Genomic DNA, 26,913 nt, shown 5'->3' on the forward strand with positions numbered 1-26,913 from the left:
TCGTAAATCGTCACGGTATTACATGGCTACGAATAATGGAGGCGCTCTGCTGACTCCACCCGATAGAATATTAAACCGATCTGTCACTTCGCCGATTTGAAAATTGTTGCGGATAAGCTGATTACATGAAAATTACGACTTTCCGTCGCGTCGATTGCCAAACGTCCGCTCGGAGACTCGAATATCCTCCTCCTTCTTTATTACAATAACAAACGCTCGAGCTCGGATACGCTGTATTTTGTCGATCGATGCCCGATAAATTTTAATCATCCTAGATGTTTTCCATCGACGTGATTTCACCGGAGTTCGGCAAGGAGCGTACAAATCTGGAGAAATGAAATTTAATTCACCGATCGGTCGGCGCGCCGCCCTCGAGAATTTATGCAAGCGAATCGCGAACGTCGGAGGACCAATACTTTCGCAACTTTCGCGATACCAAAAGTTCCGCGGAAGTGTTTATGATTTATGTTCGCGGACTTTTTCTCCGTTACGCTCTTTAATTAATAACAGCCAAACAAACAGTGGGAATTAAGTAACGAGCAGAAGGAAAATAATGAGCCGGGGTAGCGTATTTTTCTAGCTACTCGTCGCGCAAGTAAACGCAACTAACGAACCCGATTCTATGTTTCCGTCGTCCTTCGCGACGTACTTTTATTCTCCCCGCGAAAGCACATTTCAACCAAGTCAGTTTCGCGGACGTTTCAAATGTTCCCATCTTTTTCACCCCCTCCAAGGTTCCTTTGTGCCCGTCTGGTATCGTCCTCGGCCGAATAACAAAGTTATCACGACCCGTCCCGACGCAATAATGCGCCACCGTAAGTGGGCGTCGCGTTTACTTTGGTGTAGACGCCGATCGTTCCACGAAAATATGGAGAATCGAGCCGCTCGTCAACAACGGAATTCAATTTCACACCCCCTAGCTCGACGACGTTCGTAAAATCTTCGTGTCGATAGTATAAAATAATTCACCAAAAACGCGCTTATCCTAGTAAAATCCAATCCGGCGAGTATATATGCTTCTCTCTCGAAAAGTCGTGAAACGCAATATCGACAAATTTTTGAAACCCCAACTTCCAAGTTTGCTAACTCTGATCGAGCTCGTGGAACGATAACTCGAGAAAATCGGATCGGTGCGACGGTGGAGTTTGAATTCAACGAGATTTAAGCACCTTTCGATCTTTATGGAATTAAATCAAGACTTTGATAGATCCAAATACATTTTAAATTAATTGTGCTGTTAAAAAGTTTCGAGTTAAAAAAAAAGATCACTATTGTTGGTCACGGGAACCACGGGAAACGAGAAACGTGTGCGAAATTTCTAGTTTACTCGACCACTCGACTTCTTCAATTAACGACTCGTCAAAGAACATGCATAGAGATTCTAGGAGACTTCTAGTTTCGAGTGCTCGCGCAATTACAAGTTTTGCGGCGAAGGTAATTGTCCCGAGAAGCGAGTGCTCGCGGTTTCTGCGAAATGACGCCGCGCCGGGACAAAGAACTTTCGACGATACATACAGTTTCCACGTATGGCGTGTTTCGAGTAAACCACGACCGTGGAATTTAACGCCAACTTTAGGATTTCCTTTTCCACGAATGGACCGTGTTCCATCGAGTTCCAAGGTTGTAATATTCAATATTCCAAAAAATAATTACGTACAAATGATCGAATAATTGGAAGAAAAGCCGCGTTTATCGCATTACGACGTTTGTGCGATGCGAGGCGAGGCCGGGAGCGATTCGGCCCGGTTGTCGCTATATTATTATTGCACGGAACGCAATTAATATTATTTCGCGAGTACGGTAACCGCGCGACGCAAGTATCGCTGTTGTATTACTCTGTGCGAATTGTGATAGAGAATAATTGTTATTACACGGGGAGAAACGACCGTAATAGAAATAGAATCGCGTGCTCGGACCTGGTCGACTCCGGTTCCCTTGCTCAAAGGGTAGATTAATTTCCGAGTACTTCCGCTCGCAACCAAGTCACGATGAATTTATACGCGACAACTTTGAACGTAGAAACCGAAACTTAACCCGATCCAAAATCCCGGGCGTTGCAGTAATTTCGTTTCGTTTAGAAGAACCATCATTTTTCCCGGAGTCCACGTAACGACTTTGCAAAATGTCGTCGAGCCACGTTCTCGTCGTTGTCTCGAAAGCTATATCGAGCCTTAAACCTCGCGTTAAATCTCAATTTCGAATCCGCTTCTTTCGTGCTGAGCTCGTGGAATGGGAACGCTCCGAAGCTCTCCGTTAATTACAATTTGCCTCGGTTAGGTACAAGAGCGAACCACCCTAACGAAATGTCCTCGCGGCGCTCGTAAATCTTATCTCAAAGTCCAGGAGCAATGGCGACGTACTTCTACGCTCGAGTCCGTGCACCGTTTGCAAACATAGAGTCCCACGCGTGTCTGTTGCTTCTTCGTTAACATTGAAATGGTCGATTTATTGGTTCGAAGGGAATTTACAAAACCCTGGCGTACCAAGGGCGTCGCATAATATGCTTAGGAACATTGACACCTGTCAATTTCGGATTTCAGACGATCGAATACCCCGGAGACATTGGAGAACTTGGAGAACATGTTAATCGAACGAACCAAGATACTCGAGAATAAAAGCTGTCTATCTTTGGTCGATGAAATAGAAGAGTTCGTGGTTCGAAGGATTAATGGCAGGGAGGGTGGAGGTTATTACTCCGGGCGAGAAACACGATGGTAAAAATAAAAATTGTGTATACGTAGGAGGATCGAGGAAAGTTTTGTTCGAAGAAAACGGAAAGGCAGCGACGTGGATTCGATGAAACGTCAGGAAAATATATTCATCGTTGGATAGACGGTCGGGAGGATCGATAACGCAGTCGGAGGGTTGCACCGCGATGCACTCTCCGTGAATCTCTTCCGACTGCGCTTACGCTGGAAATCTTGGATACAATGGAAACGATGGGAGGCTTCTCGACGTCTTACATCCTTCATTTTTGTTTATCTTGGCCCGCGAGGATCGTCGAAATGGTAATGGCAAAATCTCTCGCTGTTTGCGCGATTAATTAATTCCGAGGTGAGTGCCGGGGTACATAGAGCGCCGGTGCGTGGAGAAACACTTGTGATTTTAAGCTCGTTGTTCTACGACTGCACGAGGCAACCAAATTAATCCTTAACCAGTGCCACGAGCTTGCAAGTTTACCTTTTCGCTACAAGATTTTTACCTGAAAAAGTACGAATCACTTTTCCCCGTCGGGCGCGAGTTCCGAGGCAATTAAAGTTGAGAGAATGGAGGGGTATTTGAAACAGGAACACGCGAGGAAAGTATGCCAAGAGGATTATCGAGAGGGGAGGGGGACAGGAACGATTTCGTTGGAAACGTCACGATTCGATAAGACGGGGCGCAAGATTTGTTACACGTGGTTACGTAAAACGTAGACCTGGCATCGAGACCGAAAGATTGCCCGGAGATGTTGCAATTGCCTCGCCTCGATAAAATCTTGTTCCGGGGCTTATTGCAGCGAATTGACTCCGATAGAAAGCAGTATATATAGCGTATCGGGAAATCCTTTTTCTCGAGGCCTCGATTCAAGGCCATGCGTAACCGTTTGCGCGAGATCTTATTGCCGGATTTAGGAAGAACGGATGCCGAAGGCACGGGACTTGCAAGCCCCGTGCAATTATGCTGCGAAACGCTCCCGGGGAATCGCGAATACTGGCCAATTTCCCGACTGGGAAAAAATTACGTTCCGGTGTCTTGCGACTCGCTCGCGATAAAAGCCAATCTCCTTATTTCGAGCAACGCGAAAGCAGCGTTTAAAATAATGGCTCTCGAGGAGAACACGGCACGGTAATCTCTGCGCGAGGCGCATTCAGAACATTTTGCGGAAAGGAAAACAGAACGAAGAACAAATTTGAAAGAATAATATTAAAACAGTCCTGTGCTTCGTCCCGCGTTCCCTTTTCGGTCTGCAATTTAAAACTTTTTGCGTCCCGAGTGGTCTGAAGAGTGGCCGCCATTGTCCCTAAATTGGGTCGCCCTTTTACAGGCTTAAAATAGCTAACAGTTATGCATTTTTTAACGAGTCCACCGTTGAAAGAGTACCGTCTTCAATGATTGACCTCGCCGAGAAAACATTCTTAATTTACTAGGTACGTGCGGTAAGAATCTGCGTCCTTGCGAATCGAGTTACCCGTAAACCGAATATCCGACGCAGTAAAACCACCCGGAATTCAACGGAAAAGCTTTCCAAGAAAGTCTGTTATTAAGTTAAGCTCGCGTTGTAGTCGATCAACGGGTTAATTAATCAAAATATCAACCAAAGATCCAGAACTTTCTTGCCGTTGCGCGGTTAGGTGGAAATTTCTCGACGCCGACGCCGACGCTTTCACCGCCTCGTATTCGTGAAAGTTACGCGTCGAAGGGTCGTATCGTAAAAAAAGGGTGTTCGAGGAGCGCGAAAAAGTCATATATAAAGGGCTCCATAACACGGATAACGGCCATTGGTCGACCGTATTCCGCTCGACGTTGGATCACTGCCTGTTTATGGCCGCTTCGACCATCGAAATTACCTTTTATCGCCGGCCATCGACGCACCGCCTATCGAAACGATGATTTTCCACCTTTGAAATATTAAATTCACTTTACGACGGCGCGATATCGTTCCTCGGAGACTCCGCGGAAGATGGGGAAGCTGTTTCGCGAACGAAACCGTGAAAAATAGGACGGGAGAAAAATTAACAAAATTAAATCCACGAGTAGGTACCTGCGCGCTTTCTTTACTTCCGCGATAAAGACGTTGCAACAACTGTGTCGAGAATATAACCCGATTTTCTTCTTAACTTTATTTACTAATGCGTTACTACCGGTACTATTTTCAGTCAAAAATCATAAAAAGTTTTCTCGGGGAAACTTGCCCGCTTCTCCGATAGTTTTCAAGCCAACGTCGGAGAACCGAAACTTTAGAGAGTCGTTTTCACCCCCTTGAACTCGAGTCACGGCGGCCGAGAAAAAAAACATACGACCCCCAGAGCGTTCGGTTGTTCTACAAACCTGCGAAGTTCGGCGAAAATAGGATGTTCTTTGCCGGATTGATCGCGCGACGGTAACACGATCGAGAAAAATAGGTTCGATTTCCAGCAACGATCCGGGCTGATCGATTAACCGATTATCGACGACCGAGCGTGATCGTTAATCCCGACGGATGCAATTTGTCGCGACGCACTGTCACTCGCAGACTCGGATTTCGCGTTTCCACCGCCACTGCGCGTCTTTCCTGATTACTCTGGCCGCAGTTTATGAACTCGACGACCCCCATTTCCATACCGAAAACGGGAATTCTTCCCTCCTTTTTTTCTCTCTGCCTTTCTCCGCGCCACGAGCACTTTGTGAAATACGCCCGCGACGTGTCAGGACACTCGAGAGTCATTCTAATTCGTGCTCAAGCGACGTTAACGAGTCTCCCCTCGACCCCACAGTGCGTGGCAAACATCGCAGTTCCATTTCATAATGCTACTTCAATTCCACGGACTTCCGGCGCATTTTAAATCCCGATATAGGAATAGTCAAGGTAGTCGTTAGAATCCCGAGTTATGAGATATAAACAGTCTCGCGAATCTGTTTATTCGATAAACGAGCAACGCGTTTTAGGAGCACCGTAACACCGTTTCCGGTTCTTCGGAGTTTGTTCGTCCGTCGACGGACCGGTTCCTCGCGAAGCTTTCGAGCGGACAATCGCTTTATAAGATGGATCGTTTCACGCCATCCGTTAATGGGCTTTCGTTTTGTTCCCGGCGCTGAATGGCTTCCGGTTTCCCTCTTTTTCGAGGGTTTACGCGCTGCTCGTGCACCCAACATACGCAGCGACGAGTCGAGGGCCGAACGAGAGGAGGTAGGCCAGGCGCGAGAATTTTTTTTCATTTTAATACGAATCGCGTGTCGACATTTAAAGGGCAATTTATTGCGAGTATGGAACGAGTATGAATTATTCAACGTCGCGGGCAACGTGCTCGCGTGTAATTCTCTAAAATTTTTTTTTATTCCGAGCGCGCTTCTTTCACTCTCGCTTTTCCGTGTTTCGTCGCGTTTCATATTTTACGATCATCTGCGTCGGGGCTAATTTACGCGGCAAACGACGGGACAATGTCGTTTCCTACGCTTACGCGATTTGTTTCGAAAATGGATGGGATTTGGAGCTCGATAAGCTAACTTGCATTCGCGGGTGACTCGATATCAACGGGCAAAGGATATCCTTGGCTCGGCAGTTCCTTTACTCGAGCTTGGTTCGCACCTTCGGCATTAATGAAAAGCCCAGTGAGCGCTTGCGGCCGGCGTAGCACGCTGCTTTAAGCTCTTCAGATCAGCACGTATCCACTCGACGGAGTGGCACTCCGCTACTTTGATCTACGTCGAGAAGAAACGACTAGAGAGAGACAGACACGAAAGGCCGTTGTGTGCTTTGCGCTTAAACCTATTTATAGGTCTCCCCGTATGCTTCGCGTGACCCATATTACAGAGAGCAGAGCTCCACTTTTCGCCGGAAAGCCCGAAATTCGTCCGACTTGTTTCCGCGATTCGACGCCCACGCAAAACTCCAAACGCGTTCGAACAGTTATCACTGCGCATCGAATGGCTAGAAAAATTCCAAATATCCCAATCTCCACGAGGAATCGACTTACGTGACGTATCTGTGACAAAGTTGCGACACCTGTACGCCTTCGATAGCCACCTATCGATTTTCGTGGTCCGGAAGATGGCTGAACGGTTCAAAGTTTCGGTGAAACTAATTCGCGGAGAAATCTGTGCAAAATTTTCCGACCTTTTCCGGTCTTGGACCCGACGAGAGCGTTGTTTACAGGATGCATCGTCCATCTCGTTTTGCTCGTCACAGTTTCCATGGTAATACTTGTCTGTCGGTCGTAAGATGGATCGTTTTAGACGGCATCGTATTTAGCGGTACGTTCGCGCCAAGTTAAACAGACATTGTTGCGCGCAAGGCTTGGTCGAATTTTCGTAAATCATCGCGTAGCAACGGACCACGATTTATTATCTGTATAATGGAATCGACAACCCGGCTGTTATTTATCGTGCAACCTATAAAATTGTGTGTCGTTCGAGGTGCAATGGAAGTACGCGCGTTATTTACGATCGATCGTAATGGGCTGGAAGCATTTCATCGTTAAAAAATTATCAGCACCCTCGGCGCGATCGTTGATCTTTCCCTTCACGGCGTCGTACGTAACGTTGCCTTTTTCAGTTACCCAACAAATCGATCGTTTCTTTCGGATTCATATTTGCATCGAATTACTTTTGTTCGCTTCCCCCCGATGGTCTCGCGATTCCTGAAATATTATATTCGAGCAAGAACGTACGAAGCTACCAGGAAATATCCAGGAAAAACCAAGAAATTGTTTCACCGACGTCGTCCAATGTCCGCCCCAGACACGTGTGCATATTACAGAATCTCGCACGCGGTGTTCCATTTCCGCCACCGAAACCGGTTCCACATCGGTCCACTAAATTATGGCGAAACATCCCTCGAAACGTTCGACCGTGACTTTTGTTTTTTTTTAATTTCTACCATAAAACGAATGGACCGTGTTTCGGTTATGAAATTAATGCACCGTTCGTTGATAAAACTACCATCGATCGTTCCGTCTTTTCGTTAAAAATGCAGTGTATGGAATTTACATTCGCGTAATGCTCGAAGCTTATTAGGTCGATCTCGTCGGAAGGACGGTCGAGAAGCTCGAACGCCGGGATATCCAAATGAGATCTTCGCCTAACGAACGCTGTCCGGAAAATATCTCTCGACTTAAAGGGAAGTTTGGGTCGCGCGGGTTCACCCCGCGGAGGAAATATGCACGCGCGGACGAGGAATTTCCGACGGAAAACGCTGGCTAGAGGAGGCGTACCGTCTTATTTACAATTATATGCCAGAGTACTTATCGATCGTCCTAATTGGATCCGCGGTCGAATGCGAGATAATCGAAGCAGCCAATTTAGACGCTACTTCCCGTCCCCTCCTCGGGGGTTGGAAATCTCATTAGCGTCGACCGGAGAATTCCGCGGAAATAAAAAAAAAAACAGATCCGAAACGAACTTCTTCGAATTCTTATCCGCTGCTCCCCAAGTCCTTGTAGTCCAGAAAATCGGGCCACCATTTTAACTGCCACGGCATAAGCGCGTCTTTCTTCTCACGATTTTATCCCATTCGTGAAAAAGGGACACGCCAATTTGTAGAACGTTACAAAAAGGACGCGCTACCGTATCTTTTCAAAATTAGAGCTGGCTAGTTTTAATCGTTAGCAGCTAGGAATCCGAAATTAGATAAATTTCGACGAAGGAGGAAACCAATTGGGGAGAAAATTGCCCCGAAAAGAGGGGAAACCGACCGTGGGTTAGAAGGGATCTTGGTAAGGGAGATTTCACGAGGGAAAAGTCGTCGGATAATTATTTCCCGAGGTTTTCGAGGGAGCGAAATGCGTGTCAGAAAGGGCGAGCACCCTTCCAATCCGAAAATTCCAAGTCAGATATTACGCAACCATTTTCCCCGCGAGATTTATCGCACGAATGCTTCGACACGCAACGGGCTTCCCGGATATGAAATGCAAGCTGGCATTAGCCCAAATTGCTCAACGTCCAAAGACACCGAATCTTTATTATTTACCAGGCTCCTCCGCGCGGCAGCGACTCAGTTTAGACCCCCGGGGACGCGCGGAAATTTTCACAGACTCGCAGTTACAAACGCGGAAACGCTGCACATTTTTCGAGACATAAATTTTCCAGCTCGAAAAGGACCGCCGGCGAATTTCGACCGGTCGCTTGTATTCGACTAACCTTTTAGACGGCGAATCGAGTTTCGCGGCAAGAAACGTGCTGACTGCTCCAAAGATTTCCACGAGAAACGTCCTTCTTCGATTCAAAACCAACCCTCCAACGTCCGAGAATAATTTCTCGAAAAAGCTAGGAGAAAAGCACGAGTGACGCGATTCTGTCCGCTTTTCGTTTCTATCGTTTCGAGTCGAACGTACGCGTACTGTTCCGTCCACGGGCGAGTGTTCCGCTCGAGATAAGCGACAGAAACGGCCACCATGTCGGCAGCGAAGCGAACAGCGATGCGATTCTCCGGGCCAAGTCTAATCGGATGCGTTTCACGCGCTGCACGGACCTCGAGTGCATTTCCGGCTGCTAGTGGACTCGCGACCCGACGCTCCCGGAAGTCACAGGACGGTCGCGTACGCGGAATAATAGCAGTAATTAGCCTCTCTTCTTCCGGGCGTCCTTTGAAATTTTACACTGGACGTTTCGACGACCAAAGCAACTCTCCTTCCGACGCGTACTTTAATCCTCGATAAATCCTCTAATTAAAATCGCGCGTGCAACGGTGTATCATCGAACAATTTTCTTTTTGTTTTTCGGTTATCCGATCTTCGTGCAACGGCTCTTCCGTACGCGTATTTTATCGAGCGCATTTGCGCGTTGCCAAGCGCAACTCGATTCGAGTCCCTACGAGCAGAAATGCTACGGATAATCGTCGGAGGATTTACGGTAAAATGTCGCCTAGATTGCTACATTTAATTGCTCGACGGACTCATTGTCACGGCGAATAACATGTCCGTAATATGTTGAAAACTCGTAGATCAAGGCAGTAGTAATTTCGCAATTTTAAGCCCATTATTTTCCAACGCGACTAATGGACTCCTCTTTATTTATTTCGATATATTTTCGCGGTCCGTGTTGACTTTAACACTGTAGGCTTGCACGCGTTAAAGAAACGTGCGTGCGTGGATCTTCCCAGAGATTGTTTTTTACAAAGTTCCCGATCGAGCGTATTATGCAGGGCTAAATATAAAAATAAAGGCCACGCATACGTAGGAAGTACGAACCACGATGGCCAGATCCTTTCATTGTTTTTTCCTGCGCCTGATACGAAGATCTACCGCGGACGTTTATTTTGATCAAGCTTAATTTACCGCGCGACCATTATTTCCTCGCAAGAAATACGAGCGCGGTGTCTCTGGCGGGTTTCGCGGCGTTAAATATTCATGGAAAACGACGGTGCGTTATTTATTACGAGACGATCGTTGCTATCTTGCCTTTCTGAATTATAAATAACAAAACTCGCGGAGAGATCGGCCAGGTTAGATCTCGGTTAGGCTCTCGATGCATTAAGAGCTTCCCAACGCCTTTGCAACCAGGGTGTCACATTTTGTTGCTAATTACAAAGATTCCTCGAGCCTTGAAAAAAATAATCTGATATAAACTATGTTTTAATTAGAACGAATAGAATCGCATCTGCAGCGGAATTTCTCAGAGACCCAGGAAAAATAATTTCTACCTGACAACAAATTTCGTGTAATCTGGCCTCGTTGGAGCGTTATCGTCAATTTGGCGCGATGCCTGCCGTTGACGGGATGTAACTGAATATCGCTAAAGCGCATTGTTTTGCGATCGACAGCAACCGCAGTTACATAGTTGCAATCTTGATTCGCGTATGTAAAACATACAATACACCGCCGCAACGCGTTGTAAAAACCGATAAATTTCAATACGTCGATAGATTCAGGTTACACAAGTTCCGAAATGAAACAACTATGTTAACGTTGTTTTTTTTTGCCGATAGATATAAAAAAACACGCAAATAAAAGACCAAATATACGTTGTATACATTACGATATTCTGTTTCGCGTTTCGATACACGAATTCAAACTATCTTTACCGTGTGCTTTAAATCGAAGAATAAACAGCCTTTAATCGATTTTGGGTTTCTTCTAATGGCCGTGACTGACCTCTCTGACAGAATATCCTCAGGCAATCCTGATAGACTTCGCGAATCTACCGGCAGACGTAATTGCATTTCTATTTCTGTTCGGTTTACGTATTCCGTTTCTTGTGTACCCCGTCTATCCAGGAACCTGATACGTTCGCGATCGTTGTTCGACCTAGGGTACCGGGAGTGCTTTGTCGAGAGGGAAACGATGATTCTCCGCGAAACGCGGGCTGCACTGCGGAATTAGCATGAAAAGCGGCGGCCGTCTAATCCAATGCATTTCGTGGCGCTCACGCTTGTCGAATGCGCTCCCCTGCATGCAGGTTGCAACGGCTTACATGGATGGAGACGTCATAGGCATACACGTGGCGTGTCTACACGGAGCTTGAAACAACAAGGAGTCCGTGACGCGTGCACGGATCCCGGAACAATTTATTACCCAGGTCGACGAATCTCGGCCACCTTTAAGCTACCACCATTTTGCCAAAATTATTCCTTCGATCGATACGAACGACAAATCATTCAACTTTCAGGCATCCTCCAATATGAACGATTATCGATAACAAAAAAAAAAAAGAGAGATATTCTCGAGTCGAATATTTTTGTAGCAAATACTTGGTTCGAACGTTTCATCAAAATCGACGGATAACACGAGATATTCTCTCGTACGCGAATGCCAGAGTTCGGATAAGGGTTAATTAAACATCACCGCAGAAACAACGAGTCGAACGAACAACGAACGCTTCCCCGTCAAAAGAGAGGCCATTTCTGATCGATCGAGAGCACTTGCGCCCGAGAGTTATTAGCATAACAGTTCCTGGAAAGGCGCAAGCAGAGAGTGAACTGTAGGAAAAACAAATCGCGAACGTGATGGATAAAAGAATCGAAACGGGACGACGACGATAGAGCCAGTTTGACAAATATTCTAGTTGTCCTATTGAGATAATTTTAACGCGTATATGCGAAACACTGGAAGCAAGCTATTCTATGTGAACCGTATTTGAATAATATACGAGGAATATTGCAACCACCGAAGCGTTCGGTGATTCGTCAAACAAATAATTTAGTTGATGCTACGAGAAGGGCGTTTTGGTTGTTTCGAGAAGACTTTTAGTAAATTTAGGTGATCCTAGACGAGGTAAAAGGTGGAAAAGCAATCGCGTTACGCCGTGGGCGAAATCCCGAGAATAAGATAGCATTCGCCCGAAGCGAAACGAGAAGAGATGACCAAAAGAGCGGCGTTCCTTTCCGTTCCTCTTGTGGAGAGAATTCAAAAAGCGTAGAATCACGCGAAACAAAGGGACGCGATGTTGTTAGTGCGTTTTAACTAGGAGTTCCGGCTTAAAGGGGAGATTCCTCTAACGGCGATACAATTTAGACGCTTTTGTAGCTGCAACCAGCCGTAAACCGAATTCCGCCATGCTCGATACACCCTCGATGCAGTTCTTCGACTCGGAGAATCCAAGTCTCGCGAGGCAACGGAATTCGACGATACTTGAACCGTTCCTTGGTCGCGTAAAGTCTTTTTACACCCTCCGGTACGTTCGCTTCTGTTCCAGGAATTTGAAATTCGATAAACTTCTCGTCCCGTCGTCTGAAAAATTTTGCACGAAACGACGTTAATAAAGGGTGGACGATTCCGGTCAGAATCGGTGCTTCGTAAATATCGTATAAACAGCGCGACGATGCGAAACGATCTTCGATATTAATTGGAAAAAGGCGGGCCGGCCGAACGAGTAATACCCACGCTACTGCCGGCGAACAGTGAATTAAGTCCGACTATGGCCAGACACGAAAAAGGCGTATCCTTCTGGGAAGTCGAAAGCATTGCCAAAGGATGACCCGGGTATAACTACAGTGTCTGAATCTGAGCCAGTTCTTCCCTCGCTAACTCATACGTTTCACCAACTCTGCTAGTTATTTTCCAAAAAAATTCAATATTCTTCGGTCCCGCAACTTATAATTCTCCGTGTCGCCAACCTATTACATTATCTCCGAACTCTCGGAATAAATTAACTCGATGACCAAGAAGTTGGAACGAATCTCTTTTCTGAAAAGTTTGTTTAAACGATCGGACAAATTACGCGCACGATAATGGGAGGAGCACCTTGTTAACGGAAATCGGATGCTCCCAGGACCATTTCCGCCTCGATAATGGAACTCCTCGATCGAATTCCCACTGATTATTCCTCGCTGCTCAGACTGGATCCGCGATCGTTTCGACGTCGCGCGCAATCTCGCCGATCGAACTTTGTTCGTTACGAGGTTTCTCGCGATCTCGGGCGACGATTGCGTATCAAGCACCTTGGAAAAAGAACTTTCCGTTCGACCAATATTTATTTTCGCGAAATTACATTACCCCCGCGACCAGGGAATAACGAAAGTTCTTGAAACTCGTCCCTCGGAGACGTATCTTTAGATTTCCATCGGGTTTCTATGGTCCGGCGATTAAATACTGAGCAACCGTAAAATTTACGAACTGTTCGCCCGTAATCTAAACAAATCACGCCGTGAAATAGTTGTTCCATTTCGGTGCATCAATGTGCAGCAAGGCAAACGTTTACCCTGGCCGAAGAGACGTTGGAATATTATCGAATAACCTGGCTGGAACAGTTACAGTCGAGGGTCCGCGTCGTAGAAGTTAAACATATTCGTTCGAAACCCGGGCAAATATGCATATACTTTCCCTAGCGAGGAGGAAATCTATCGGGAGCGAGGGTATATCGACTCGACGAGCCAGAACGACGAATTTCTTGCATCGGATGCGCCCGGATGCGCCCGGATGCGCTCGGATTTCGGAATCTCCACCCGCGGCACAATTCTCCCGTCGCCGCGCCGGTGTCCTTGATTCGGAGCATTATTTTGCGTCGTTGACAAAAAGAGGAGGAGGAAAAGGCAACGGAAGGGAGGTCTGCCGATCGCGAAAGCCGATCTCGATTGTGTGCGATAGATATGACATCCGCGACGAAAAGTTTCTTCGAGACTTCTCCGTCGAGTTTATCAATAAGGGAAGTAAGCGATTGCTCGCATGCGAGCCTCTTCGAACCCTTTTAAAACTTCCACAAGGTGGGATATAAAGTGTAATGTTTGAGGGATAAGGAATATTGAAACTCGAGGATCAACTTCGGAATAGATTCTCCAATGCTGCGAACGGATTATCGGAAGAATTACTGGAGACCCTGGAATGGGATTTCAAATCCTTCTTCCCCCAAAATATTTAAATAATCTCCATCTGCTGACGTTGAAATCTTCCGATACGTAAATATTTGGCTACTCGGATGTTCTTCGAGTATTTTAATTGTACAACCGGAACTATACGGCAGGAGTTTCGAAAATGGAAAGGAACGATAATACCGTGTAACCGTGGCAACTAATATTCCACAATGGCTGGAGGGTTTCCCGCATTTCCCGACGGTATTTCACGGCAGCTGGGAAACGCGCGTACATTAACGTCGGCCGGCGCATTAGAAGTACGCGTCGCGGCGGCGGAGTCTGTCTTCCGAGTGGCTTTTCTTGTTCGATGCTCGATATTTTGTCCGCGAGAGGAGGAACGAGCTGACTTGGCGCGTCGAATCGCTCTCGAAACGAGCTCCTTTAATCGGGAGAAACGTAAGAGGATCGACGGCAAAGCCGGAATTAAGAGCCAAACCGTGTGTGTAGTGATTGGGGCGTACGCGAGCGTGCCGAGAATATTCGTTCCGATCGCGAAAAATACGCATCTGCATACGAAAACCGTAACGCCATCCGGGGATTAGCATTCGCGTCGCAGACAGCTAGAAAATATACCCAACTTCTGGACGCTGCCGGGAAATCTACAGTTTCCCCAAACGAAATTCCCTCGAATCCTTTCAAGGAAACGTCCTACCCTGATTTACGGAAGAACCTTCGCCGCAAAAGATGGAAATGAAATTCTACAGCGTGGGTTATCATATTCGTAGTTTACGTTTTATTTACCCCGAGTTATTTTTCACGTTTTGAGCACGCGAATTTCTGTACCGTGGTAAGTCACCGGTGGTATTTAATGCTTATCGAGATGGCATTTACGAGCAAAGTCTGACACTTGGAACGCGTCCAATCGGTCATTCGATAAATCCAGCGTCGTTTGTCTTTCCCCGTGCCTCGGGAAATCAAACGTTTTAGCTTCTCAGATTGCTCGGCGCTACACAGACTTTTAAGAGTCGCGACTTTGCTTTGTAAACGATGGTTTGATAGGTTTCAACGGGGAAGAAGATTATGCGTTGAAATTTCGTGGCACCGACCACTCAGATCGTTGGAAAGATATTTTCGTTGTTTCCTTGACCAGGGCAGCCCTCGTACTTTCCGCAGGGCAATTTTTCATCGCGGACCTCTCGTCTCTACGATGATTTATCGCGCCACCGTCGAAAAACTTGCTAATACGCGCAGCCTCGGACGAAGATACACGGCCAGCGGCAACTCAAGTAACGCCGACGACGGATCGACGGGATTTTCACGGCTGCGTTATCGGGAATTAATCTCTCGCGTTGCTCGACGCCGGAAAAGAACTCCAAGATACTCGAATAATATCGCTTCATTACCGAGTTATTAGGTTGGAAGCATCGTTTCCGGTCTGATAAACCGTATCAAAAGCAGACGCCCTTTAAACGCCGAATTCACCCAAGCGAACGATCGCATTATAAGTCCAGGAATATCATTCGGATGAAATATTCCGTTGCTTGGCAGATTCTAATACAGAATCGATCAATTGATACCGTTATTCTCTGCTCGACGAACAAATTACGACAACCCTTTCGCGCAATGCGAGAAACTATCAAAGTGCCTTGCAGAAATTATGGAAACGTAGGATTTTTAACGAAAAGCAATAAGCAAAGAAACGTCGCGTCGATCCGGAACGGCCGGAAACATCGATCCGGACAAAACAGGCCAGCCGACTCTGTCGCATCCATTTAATTACAATAATTTGCGGACTGCGAATCGAACTCGATACTCTTTCGTTTCCTTTTGCAAATGCTGCACTGCGCTATGATATAATTATCCCTACCAAAGCGTGGTTAACCGAATTGGGATTCATTGGATGTCAAGTTTAACGTTTCTAACCGTACTCTAGAATTCAAGGAAACACTGCGGGATTGGAGTCCCCAAAATGGTACAGTTTGGCGCGATAATTTCATTTTCTGGTTAAGATAATGTGCTCGCGGACTCACCGATCTTTCGTCGTTGCCTGGAGAAGGTTCCCGTGGCAGTCATCGCGCAGCTCGTTGGGGAAATCGTGGCGATCTGTAGTCTGCAACAGAGGTCGTTTGGCAATTAAACGACAACGAGGAAAATTGGTGAAAATCGCGACGGTTGAACGCGTCGTTTGGTACAGTTGCCTAGTTTAAAGAAGCACCGAGGCGCGTTCAGCCGCACGGAGCCGTCGCGCTGTGCAAACTTTGGCACGTGTTGCACCGGAAGTTCGTAGCGTTTAACGGGCCGATAAAATCTCAATTATAGTCCCCGACGTGTCCTATGAGGTGCTAGTAACCATGAATATCGCGGTACACGGTCCACCAAGCGTTATCGCGCCTGGCAATTTACTGCTTCCTAGTTGACTTTGTCATTTCAGACTAGTTCAAAAATCCCCGCGAAAAATACGAATAGAGAAATTTACCGAATGAAAAACAAAACCGAAAGTGACGGAGAAACGTACGGAGATTAAAAAATTTATTATGGTTTCGCAAACGTTCCGTAGCAAAGTAGAAGTCCCTTTCGAAAGCCATCGTCCTAACGTCAGCGGGTGAAATTTACGCCTGCAACCCGTTAGCGACGGCATCGTTAGTGCGAGGGTAATTAACGTTGGTGGAATCTCGGCGCGTACTGTCGAAAATCCAGCGCGCTTATCCGTCGATAAAATCTCAATTAGGGGTCGCGACGTAGCGCGGTGCAAGGTGTTTACGAATTGACATAAAAGCGACATAATTGTCGAGCAAATAGTTGCGTAAAACAAGGGGTTTGAGGTGGAAGGGCAATTATCTAGCAGGCGCATCGGTTAATGGCGCAGCCGTTGCAATTTTCCCGGGGACGCGGCGTGCACAATAGATCCGGGGTATCTGCTGCCAGATTTAAGCCCTTACGTAAAGATAGGTAGCAACCTTGTTCGGAGTTTATCTAACCCGGGCTTGAATACATTTCGCCAGCGACGCTGTTTCCTTTACGTTCGACGGACTGAATTTCCTCCTTGTCGTTTAGAGTGCGTTACGCGAAATTGTACGGTAATCCAAATACGTGCCTTCTATTTACCCACTCTAGCATCCTGTCGACGGATTAACGCGGATGATAAATATTACGTTATCCCTGGAATCGAAATAGAGAAAACTATGCAGCACCGGATACCGAATTAATCGAGACTTTCGAAATTAATAAAACAAAAGTCAACTCTGTAATTGGGTTAATCATCTTAAAGCGGGGGACGGGAACTTTCTTCTAATCGAGGACGAGACGAAACACTTTGTCTAATGAACGGAATCGGTAAATTCGGAACGAAGACCAAACCGACGCGACGGTCGAGATTTCCCAGACGATAACCCTAATGCAAGTGATGGAAAATTTATAGGATTTATGGGGCTCTTTTTTCTGACCAAGCGCGTTTCGAACAAGGATTCGAGCATCGAATAAACCGCCGACGGAGAAACGACGCGACGCGGCATATCGTGAATTTTCCCGCGCTAGCCGTCCTCGCCGGTGCAATTAATTATGATAAGCAAAGGCCGTGATTAATTGCCCGTGCGAGCGGTTCAACTTCAAGAAGAGAGTAATTACTTCCACGCGCGGATTTTCAGCGATAATTCAGCGACGAGCCGACCCGACGCAAACGACGCGTGAATTCCAAGTTCCTCTGCGAGCCAACGAAAAACAAAAGAACGATTATAAAGCGCTCCTATACAGAGGGCCCAGCAAGGGCTGTGAATATCGGTTATCCTTTGGGTAGCTGCCTTCGCAAATCCCTCGCCAAAGAGCTGCTAACGAACTGCTGGAAATCTTTAATACGAGCGCCCATACGTTGCCCAACCAAACCAAACAGTTCGCTGCGTTTCAACGAAAAACTATCCGGTGGAAGTAAACGCTTAGAATTTATTTTTACTGCCCGAGGATGCAGGAATAACTCCACCGATAATAGTTTCGTTAATCAAGGATCCGTTTACGGGGTAAATAACAACGCAAAATAAATTTTCCCTGCAATAATTGATTTCAAAGTAAAGAACGAAGCTCGTCCTGACTCTTTGACGAGACTTTGTCCGTCGCATTCTTTCAAGAGTTTAGCGACGCGGGGGAAAAAGAAAAAGAAACCGATCCAAGTTTAGCGTAAAATCGTGATAAACGGGTGTAAAAAAGAGAGTGCACGAACTCGGATAGAAAAGTGAAGCGGCGGCGCAGGTGCGAGGATATCCACTTGCATGGAAGAAAATCTCATAGAACGGGTGAAGGTATTGTCTGGCTGCGGGAAACGGAGCAGCGAACGTTTATTCGAGTATCAAAGAACTCGACGAGCGAGCAAATGTTTCGCTTCGGCGTGGAAAGTTTTGGCGAGTGAAAAAGGGCTGGAAACGAGAGAACGGGGTGTTGGAAAAACGGTCCTTCGGGAGCGGATCTGCCAATAAAGCGCGTTAATAACGATAATCGGTTCGTTAAGGACCGGAAAACCGGTAGCGGGCGCGGGGGATGCGTAATACGGTGTCAGATTCATTATCTCTAATTTTTCCGCGTTTTACGCGCGTACTTATTGCGATTCGCGATTCGCGGCTCGGGCCAGCTCGGGCCAGATAACGCGCTTAACGATCATTACGAGTGCACGTTTGGGGATATATAGAAATCGATGCAATTATTCTTCCTGCCATTTTTCTGTGACGCGCGAAATATGCGCACAGCCCGTGTTACTGACGCGAGATATGAACGTGATTCGAACGCACGGTCCAGTTAATCGCTGCGGATTTTGTGCGCGTCGGCGGAAAGGGGACAGAATGAAACTCGCATGTTCGAAAGTTATTCGGAACAGATATCGCGAGCAATTTATTTCCACACTTTTGGGAACGATACGTTCCTAGGAAAACCGCTCCCACGGATAATATTATCGTCCCCGATAAATATCACGCAACCTTTTCTACGCCTACATCGCGTCAAAGCCAAAACTAAAGATACGATGAAGCTTGATCGAATATCACGTACGCGCGTGTCGAAACAGCGACGATTAAATCTAAGGGTGAATTTAAAAGAAAAATGGGTCGACCGAAACAAAGTACCTACTCGGCCGCAAGAATAAATTTCGAGCCCGCGGTACGCTAATAATTTGCTACAAGATTGGATAACGCGGTAGGCAATGCCTCGTACTATTGCCGAACAGTTGTCCAAGTTCGCAGAGGGAAAATGCAAAGTGCGACGGTAAAGTGAATAATATCCCCCGTCTTTCTGCTCGCTGGAAAAGCGCGGACGAGAGTCGAGCGCGAAATTTAGACTGCAGCATTTCCAAAATTGGCCGGCATTGTTGCACCGCTCTGTGTAATGAACACTTAGCCCCAGAGCCACTGCGGACAATAAGAGGTCTGGCCTCGAGGATGCTTCCGTCGAAAATCTGCTTTGCAATAAGCGACGGTACACATTGCTGGCGAATTTCTGATCCTGATTCCTTATGCAATTCTATGGAAAACAAGTGGCCGTACACGGCTGCCTGGCATAAAGACCGTCAGCCCTCTTTGAATTTCATGTATCTTGGTAATTGTATTATAAGCAGATTGAAAACTTGGGCGGGCGAACTTCCTAAGTAGATAGAACGTTCCAGACATTTTCACGAAATATTGTTGTCTTACTTGTTGCATTCTCGCACGGCAAAGCCTCGCACGTACCGAAAATTAAATACACTTGACTCGACTTACAACACGATTTTTCTTTCGTGAAACATGCATGTGTTATATTATTAAATGAAGTTTGTTAATTAAATTAACGCGCTTCGCCGAATCGTTGATTCGTTTAGAGGCTATGTAACCATGTTACGAAACTGCAGTTGCTTCAAGACTGTTAGTTATTTTAATAAAAGCAAATTCGTCCTGGGAACAAGAGCTTTATTGGCCGTTCAGCAGCGCGACGGTACTGGCGAAAATCAGCTATCCAATAAGCGGGCACGTAGAAACGTTGGAGAAGCAATTTGCGATTCCCAGGTCGGTCGGTGTTGGACGAAAACGCGATCGTTCGCGTCGTCTCTGCGGTCCGTTTTCAATTTCGTCGTCCGCACGCGCCGCGAGTCTTCCAAGTCACGCGAGCTGGATCCTCGACGAACTTCAATTTCGCTCGAAACGTATCCCCCGATTCAAAACCGGAATACTATAATTCCACAACGTTCGGAAACGATAATACTCGGACCGGAATCGCGTAAAGATTTCTGATTACGAAAGACGGAGTCCCCTCGCAACGAGATAACATTTTTACCGAGAGCCGGAGCGAAGCAAACGAAACGAAAGCCCCGTGCTCTTGATAGCACTTCGTCCTGATTAAAATGTGCGGAAGAGCCGAGAGCCGCTCCGCCAATCGGATGGCTCTCTGTTGTTTCGCATTGTTTAACCAGCACTCGGCTGTCAGCCACTCCGACGTCGAAGCGCTTATCTCAAAAATTAGCCTCGAAATCTGTTAAGACGTTGAATCCCCGTCTTAAGATGTTCAACAAACAACTGCATTGTTGTATTTATAATTTATAAATTCAAATTTAACCTGAAAATAAACATAGGAGACAGCATAAATTATAGTAGTTGATATAGTCATTGGATAGGGGATGAAATACCCTTTAAAATGAGCGCTCGTGAGAGTCGATAGCTTTATTAGTTCCGGAGATATAGCGATTTTTGTCTCGAGTCGACCGCGAGGCCAGTCCGGAAGCGCGTGATCAATGAACTCGCGCGCGCGTGAAAATAGTAAACAGTGCGTAGTAAATTCTTGGAAATACTACGCTCGAAACTAGGTCACGGCAGTCACGTACGTGAGGTAGGTCAGCGCGACGCACGTGCGACAAGGAGGTCCGACGCGTCAGACGGAGACAGAGATAGTCCAATTAAAAAAATTACCTTTTACATAACTTACGATATCTCGAAAACGGAAAGTCGGATCGCCAAAAACCAAAAGCCATTTTAAAGAGGAAGGTCTGCCGCTGCCAACGATGCCTCAATTATTAATAAAACACTAGTAGTTTCGGAACTGCACGCGTCTAAAGTTTTAGTATTTTTAATACGCGTGAATAGGCTATTGTGCACGCGACGAACAGTGAGACAGTCGAATTAAGAAAAATTACTTTTTACATAACTTACGATATCTCGAAAACGGAAAGTCGGATCGACAAAAACCAAAAACCATTTTAAAGAGGAAGGTTTGCCGCTGCCAACGATACCTCAATTATTAATAAAACACTAGTAGTTTCGGAACTGCACGCGTCTAAAGTTTTAGGATTTTTAATACGCGTGAATAGGCTATTGTGCACGCGACGGACAATGAGAGAGTCGAATTAAGAAAAATTACTTTTTATATAACTTACGATATCTCGGAAACGGAAAGTCGGATCGACAAAAACCAAAAGCTATTTTAAAGGGGAGGCTTCGCCGCTTCTAACAATGTTTTAATAATTAATAAAACACTGATAGTTTCAGAACTGCACGCGTCTAAAGTTTTAGTATTTTTAATAGGCTATTGTGCACGCGACGGACAGTGAGAGTCGAATTAAGAAAAATTACTTTTTACATAACTTACGATATCTCGAAAACGGAAAGTCGGATCGCCAAAAACTAAAAGCCATTTTAAAGAGGAAGGTCTGCCGCTGCCAACGATGCCTCAATTATTAATAAAACACTAGTAGTTTCGAAACTGCACGCGTGTAAAATTTGTGTACTTTCAATTTGAGTATTTCGTGATCCGATTAAAGTTTGCGGGTTTTCTGGCCACGAACGAGCAAGGTAGAAATGCTGTAATCATCGAGCAAAGAATTCTAAGGACACGCGTTTGCTTCGATGCGAAATAGGAAGATTTCGATTCGGCCGTGAACGAGAATGGCGGGTCGTTTGCATGCCGCTATCGTCAAATTTGCGTTATACTTGTGCATCGCGAAAGCGAATAGGATCGTAAGAGCGAATCTGTATTATTACTTCGGTCCTTGCGAGGACAAGGGGAGCCTTATACGCGTTTCGCGCGCATCAGAATGGGTATTTCTAAACAAGCGTCGCGTTACTACTACGAGTGACGAAGCAATTTCGAATGCGCTTCGTACCAAACGATAGAAAAGTTTCCTTTGAAAAACCTCTCCGCGAGAACAATATCCGAATATACTTATTTTTCCGCGACAACCTTCTCGTTACGCTTGCGAAATATTCAACGAGGAAACAGAAACAGATACGGAAACGGAAACGAAACATTATCCACCCTGCCTAATAAACGATACACCCACGATACTTGATTTAAATTTAACTGGATGATTTACTTTCGTGTTACTCTTAGAGACGATCATTTTCGAACGAAATCGGTACCGATGACACGAGAACAAGAATGTCAGGAGGTCGAGACGGTATCAGCTGTGTTCTAACGTCGCCACAATGCGTAGAGGGGCCCGAATCCACGTGTTTGTCGACCTATGTTCGACAGCTTTGACGTGTTCCCGTAGGGACGTGGACACCGGAGATCAAATCTGGAGATAACCAAACCGCTGTCCCACCACTACGACCAATTCAGGATTGGCCCTATCCAATCCTGTAAGCGAGCAGGTATCGATGTATACAACCGAGTTACGGCGCCGATAACGTCGACGTCGTATTACTCCGGATGTACCGGTAGGATCGCCTCCCCCGTACGCACACGATAATCGAAACGAATATGGGTATTTTCTAATCAACGAACGCGCAACATACTCCGCAGCCCTTTTAATTTCATTCCTTAAGCTGGCTCGAAAAATACAAAATCTCAAAGTCGTTTTTATTCTTATTCGTCAGATTTAAACGTCGAAAAGAAGCGTCGGGAAATTTGTTTCACAAATCGGAGCTTATTTAATAAATAAATTCTCATGGAAATTTGTCGTAACGCGGGACCATAAGAACTAAAACTGGCTCGATTCGTGTTGTTCGTGGCGTGTTTCGCGTCCTGTGTTTGCAGGGAGAAACGCGAACAGCCTGTCGCCCACGCATTCAGTTTTTTCTGGCTCCCTCGTGAATGCGCGTGTCGTGAAAAAATCAGAAACTATTAGCACCTCTCGTTTTCGCGAATGACGAACAAGAACCAAAAGAGAATTCGAGCGCGTTGCCATTAGCCGTAGCAAAATCGCGGACAAAAGCAACTGTCCAGGCTGGACCGTGTGCCGTTTTGCCGCAATTAAAACGTTAGCGGCCAAGCGACGGAATTTCGTTCGCGTTTTCATAATGGAAGCAGAAGCAGTCAAGATTATGGCCCCGAAAAATCACTCGCAAATGTCTGAGACTCGAATTATTCGTTGAAAAGAAGCAAAGTAATTTGAATTACTCGGTACCCAAGTATTATTTAGTTGGTCCCGTTCCACGGTGAAAAGGGGTTGCTGGGACTGCACGAGTGAAAAATGACAGGCTCTCGGAAAATGTGGGCACAAAGAAGCCACGCGATCCAGGGTTTTTCGTTTCGTCGACATTAATCGAATATTCGCGGCAAATATTTGACGAGTCTGTGCGCACGGTTTGCCGATCCGTGCTCGCAAATAATACGCGTACGCTAGGTCTGGCGAGCGTTTGCGAGCGTGCTCGTCGCCGTTTCGATTAATCAAGATCACAGGGAACTCGGCCACGTTACAAACAATGAAACACCAACATTCCATTTACCAAACACCTTGCCGGGTGCTGCGTGCGCGAACTCGTTCTCGCGGTAGCTGCTGTTCGCTCGGGTCCCGGGGATACCGATTTTCATTTCCATTAATTTCATGTAATTGTAGGCGAGTGAATGAAGCGCGAGGCCCATTGTTCGCCGAACGGACGAACAATACTTGTTACGCGGGGCCTCCCTGTTGCACGTCAAGTCCACGAACGCCTCCAAGCATCCCCGACGAGCGTATATTTAGCGGGTGAACGATTAAACACGAACGGAACGCGCCTGCCGGATGATTAATACAAAAGCGATGGGATTCTTAGGGAATGCACGATGAAAGGATTGAAGATCGATGCGTCGGAGAATGGGGTTGATGGAAAGCTCGACGGGATGCCGGGGCTTTCCTTCTATTAGAGGAGTGCGGGAAGGAGAATTCTACCCGTTCTCTCCAACGAGATTAAAGCACCGACGGCTATCGTAACAAATGGTTTTATTACACCGTATAGGCTTTTAACGCTCTAGATGTTACGGATTGATATCTTTCCAAGCACGGGAGATAAAGATTGATCATCGCGAGCGAACAACTTTACAGATATGTTCCAATTAGCGGACAAATTAATTCATTTGGGGTGGAACGAACACCCCAAAAAACACACGTATCCTGCAAATCGCTGAAAGCATTAGCATCAAAACGAGCAACTTGAAACGAACCGTGTTCCTAGTAAATTAAAACCGGAGGACTCGAAGCGGGTCAAAAGTGGAGACGGTCGAAACGGCAATGCATCAATTCGAAAGCCAATTACACGCAAATTGGAGAATTTCGTGTCGTTCCGACGGGAATGGGACCGGTTAAAAAGGGGGAAGAACGTAGAATCTTGGAACTGAAGCGTTCCTAATTAAATTGCACGTTTTACTGCCCCGGACTGTACGACCGATAAACGTTACTTTCCCCTAATAAAAATTACTCATCGTCGATATGCGCTACGCACTGACCGATACAACGCACCTGACCCACTTCGCTGGAAGCAACAACCGACGACTAAGCTCGTTATTCCAAAGTCATTGAACGGATCAAGGAGGATATAATCACACGTTGATTGATTCGATCGACCTCGCAATTATACCAGTTAGTTGCCCCCCGGTAATATCTTATCCGACACTGGACTAACCTTCCCACTCGGTCTCTCGAAGCGAAATTAATTAAGCAGTGTCGCTTGGCGATCGGTTCGGAAACCCAGTGCCTGTATCAATTAGTCCTGGTATTTGGTAATCGACTCACAATGAATAAGTAACATACTCGCGTGGTAAGATTATCGAAAAGTTATTCGGCGATATCGTGACTCGATATTGTCAACGAATGCCTCGTCGATACTTTCCCATCGATCGAAGAGAATGAAAAGGAATAGTAACGAGAAGAACGTCCGGCCGGAACCAGTTACATCTTGATCGCATAATTAGACCGGTCTGTCAATGTCGGCCATAATTGGATCCTATTGACCGTCGTACCGAGCAGGATCATTAATCGATAAGTCACTTATACACGAGCTACTGACAACGGCTAACAGTCGGTAATTCAGCAGGATTACTCGACAGTGGCCGATCAACGCGCACTACTTCCGATAGGCAGTAAATATTCGAGCGGTAACTGTCAAATTAACTGGCAGACTGAAAGTGTGTGTAAGGTCCCCGGGCGTGTCTACGCGCGTACACCCTCGCACACGGTAACTGGAACGCGTGTATCTAGCGCCCTGTTAATCCACCCACGTCAAACAGCTGCGTGCTTTCCAAGTAAACTATACCCGGCCGCGTCGCGACTCGCATTCGCATTCGCATTCGCATTCGTGCGTGCTGCATCCGGCTGTATTTACGAGCGAACGGGTCATCGCGATCCTGACCTGGCTCGCGTTATAAATCCAATCGGATTTTCAAGCTCTGCGGAAACACCGGTCATCGAGCCTGCGGAGCCGATTGTTACGAGGCGGGAACACCGCTGCAAACTCGAACAATAACAGCCGGGAATTAAAGCGTCCGCGGATTTTCATCGGCTCGCGTTCATCGATACCACCTATCCGACAAAATTTCACGCGAGAAGAGATCCTACTTTCGAGCCCTGTCTTTTGTTCGAGCAACGCTGATCGAGAAATCCAAATTCGATGCGATCAGGATTGACCCAGATAGATGGAACATTATGTGCCCTCTCGACCAGGCCCGAGAGCGGTGTGCCTCGCAATACGTACTCGTCTAACATCCGTGATCGTTCTGCGTCAGCGTTTGATCTTGGTTACCCCTTGATAATGCCCTCGTAACTTCTCCGCGCCGCATCGTATTTCCTCTCGGAACCGGGAAACACACGCACCGCGGCAAAGATTCACGCCTCGTTAATCAACCGCGGACGAAAGCTAAAATTTTCACCGTCCGACCATTAATCGCCGTTTCTACTTACTCTTCTTTAAGATAAAGAATCACGATCTGCTCCATTTTCCAGCGCCCCGTAAACGAATCGTCGATCGCGATAAAATGCATTTCCAAGTAGATCCATTCCCGGACGCAATACCATCGACAGGTATTGCAACACGGGCCGGAAGCGCGATCGTAATCTTTCGTTTCGCAGCGATTCAATTTATTCCACTTACGGGGTCCGTTCTCGAGCGTGGCCGATAAAATGCCTACACGCATAATTAACGGACGTCGATTGGACGCCGGTCGTAAAGTACGGACGTATATCGTCCAACGTCAATTACATTATCTACCAATTCCATTGATCGCGCGTACACGGTTCCACCAATTATGCACTTTGCCGGTTGTCGAGGAAACCGCAGTGCAGTTTACGTAGCAAAACGAATTGGTCATAACGCGTATGCGGTGCCGTTCGTTAACTTATTCCCCAACAATTTATCCCGCGTACGGTCGTATTGTTTTGCTAAATATCGAACCGTAATTACGATAAAAGATTACGATAACACCGGAAGCGTTTCGTGCTTTGGAAAACGCTGCAATTTATGACAGTACGCGGTCTCTGCTCGCCCAACATTTTACCCAGACGGTAAATTATTTAATAGTTGCGCTATTGATACGATTATCGGCGCGATAAAAGTAATTCGATCGCTAAGAACTGAAACGAGTTAATATAGGTCAGAGAAGCGATCCTGCGTCTAAGCATCCTCTTTCGGTGGGTTAATCGATCGACAAGAGGAAGAATGCTCATCCTTGGAGCAGAGACGTAGAAACGAGGCTCCTTGTCGCGATGTAACGGAGTTGAAATATCGCTTACAGCTTTGCTTTGCAACGCCGAGTAATAACCGGGTAATAACGAGCTCTGCCAACAATTTCACGGTCGATTGTGCCGCGAGGCAGTTTGA

The 26,913-nt window shown here is 46.4% G+C and overlaps 1 protein-coding gene across 2 annotated transcripts in view; it reads right to left on the reverse strand.

Annotated features, from left to right (window-relative positions):
- Positions 1-26,913, reverse strand: part of LOC143349051 (uncharacterized) — a 165,214-nt gene that overhangs the window by 101,255 nt on the left and 37,046 nt on the right. For both annotated transcript variants that reach the window (XM_076779919.1, XM_076779920.1), the window contains exon 3: positions 15,934-16,013. The gene's annotated coding sequence lies outside the window, so the exon portion shown is untranslated. The remainder of the gene's footprint in view (positions 1-15,933; positions 16,014-26,913) is intronic.

This window comes from Colletes latitarsis, chromosome 12, assembly GCF_051014445.1.
Source record: "Colletes latitarsis isolate SP2378_abdomen chromosome 12, iyColLati1, whole genome shotgun sequence".
Taxonomy (NCBI): Eukaryota; Metazoa; Arthropoda; class Insecta; order Hymenoptera; family Colletidae; genus Colletes; species Colletes latitarsis.